The sequence below is a fragment of the Ictidomys tridecemlineatus genome, chromosome 12 (genome assembly GCF_052094955.1).
Source record: "Ictidomys tridecemlineatus isolate mIctTri1 chromosome 12, mIctTri1.hap1, whole genome shotgun sequence".
Classification (NCBI taxonomy): domain Eukaryota; kingdom Metazoa; phylum Chordata; class Mammalia; order Rodentia; family Sciuridae; genus Ictidomys; species Ictidomys tridecemlineatus.
The window spans coordinates 112,210,516-112,212,814 of NC_135488.1; positions in this window are offsets into that span (position 1 = coordinate 112,210,516).

Below are 2,299 nucleotides of genomic sequence, written 5' to 3' on the forward strand. Positions count from 1 at the left end.
AAGATGGCGCCTCTCGCCATGTCCCTGCATGGTGCCTCCGTTCAACTTCTTGTTCTTGAGGGAGGACCTCTTGTGACTCAGTCACCTCCCATGAGGCCCCGCCTCGTAAGACCATCACGTTGATCATTGGATTGCACCATAGGGATTTGAGGGACATGAACATTCAGTTCATAGGGCATGTGTGGAAGCAGAATCTCTATTTTCCCCCAGTAACTCTGCACTAGAATCACACGCCAAATTAATGCAAGTGGGTCCATTTGTTTACAGCAGGGAAGGATCTCAGTGGGTTTCTTGACGGCCCCTAACAATTCCAGTGTGACTCCCTGGCCATACAAACCCTTCCCTATTACCCCCTTGTCTGAAAATGGCACAGTCACTGTTCTATCCTGGCCTAGTGCTGAGCCTACAACACACCTTAATTCAGTGCACCTACACTGGCCCTTAGTCCTCATAAAGGTTAAAGGGATTTGCTGAGTCAGACCCATCAGGAGAGCAGGGATTTGGAGCTCAGGCCTCTCACTCCCCTCTTCCCAGGCTGCTTTGCCCTGTACCATGTCGACTGGCAGGAAGGGGGTGCAGTATCTACTCCCAAAGGGATTAGAAAATAAAAGCTTTCTACTGGCTAATTCTGAGACGTTTGTGGGGCAGGGGAGGGCTTGCCAAGTCTGGGTCCTCACCCAGGTGGAAGCTCGTGATGTCCCGGCTTGGAGTGTGTGCGCCCCAGCCCCGGCACATGCACAGGTCTGACGGAACCCAGTTCCAGAAGGTGTTCTCCTCGGGCAACAGGCCCACTGCTGCTGAATCAGGCAGGGAAAGAGCAGCAGAACTGGGTCCGCCGACGTGTGCCCCAACAAATGACACTGGTCGGCTTCCACACGGCAAGGGCTGTTTTATGTGACGTGAGCTGAGAAACCTGGGCTGGAAGGAGGCAGCCGTGCAGAGTCCCTGTGGCTGTGGCTCCAACGACACATCAATGAACAGTTATTTCCGAAACACACCCCGTGTGCCAGGCCCTGGGTCACGTGCCAGCTGCTGGGATACAGAGGTGATGTTCCTCAATAAAAAAGCACTCCAGGGATTTAGAGGACTGGTCCAACAGGCTACCGAGCCTCTGCCTCAGCCGTGTCCTGGCTGGACTTTGATGAGCTCCACCCACAGGCTGGCATCAATGGCGCCAATTTGGGCCCAGCTCAGTACTTCACACACACACGGTTCCCTCTGCATAGAGGACAGCTGCTGTTTCTCTTACCTCATTACCTAGATTCTTTTCAGTCAGAAGTTACACTTTCCAGGATACCTCTGGACAGACCTAGACAGGTGGAGTGCCTATCATGCAAGGCGAGCTTCTGCGAGTCCTGGGTTAACTCCTCCCTCCTTCCCAGTTACTGCTTCTGCCTGTCTCCCCACCTGCACTGAAGCATGGCAGATGCTTACCAGGTGTTCCAGGATGAAGTTGGGCCTTTCTGTGCCACCGTTATTCCTGTAAAATGAGGTCCACCAGAAAAGGCATCTCTGTAGTGTCTGTCCATCCCTGAGATGCTGTATGTCTCAGATAGGGAAGACACCAGGTGGTGGAGCTGGGGGTCCCTCTTGGACATCTCCAATCCAGTGTGTCTAAGTGTTACTTCTCCTGGAGAATCAACATGGAAACCCAGATGACCTGTGCTCTAGGTAAACCTGGTTACTCAGAGCTGTTTATTTTTTATTTCTTTTTTTAGGGGGTGCCAGGGATTGATTTCAGGGGTACATGGCCACTGAGGCACATCCCAGTCTTATTTTGTATTTTATTTAGAGACAGGGTCTCACTGGGCTGCTTAGCGCCTCCCTGTTACTGAGGCTGGCTTTGAACATGCAATCCTCCTGCCTCAGCCTCCTGAGCTGCTAGGATTAGAGGCATGGCCACCACACCCAGCTTCAGAGCTGCTTTTAGACTCTCCGAGAACCTCTGTGCCCTAATGTCATCAAGTCAACAAGCTTGGGATGACATGGACTGTGTGCAGTCCTGGTTCTGCCACCTCAAGGCTGTTTTACCCTGGACAGGTACGCACCTTCCTGGGCTTATTTCCAAATCTGTAATGGGAAGTAACTCATCCCTCGTGAGGCTGGTTAATTCACTGAGCTGTTCCACCGGCATGGCCAGCAGATGCCCCAAAAGGATCAAAGGCAGCTTTTACCCACAGTGACTGTGGTTCCCCTCCCTGCAGAGCGAACACCTTAGAGAACATACAAGCTCTGGGTTGGTGTTTGGTGCCACCAATCAGGGGGTTTCCAGAAAATCATCACTTCCCGAGCCTCAGGA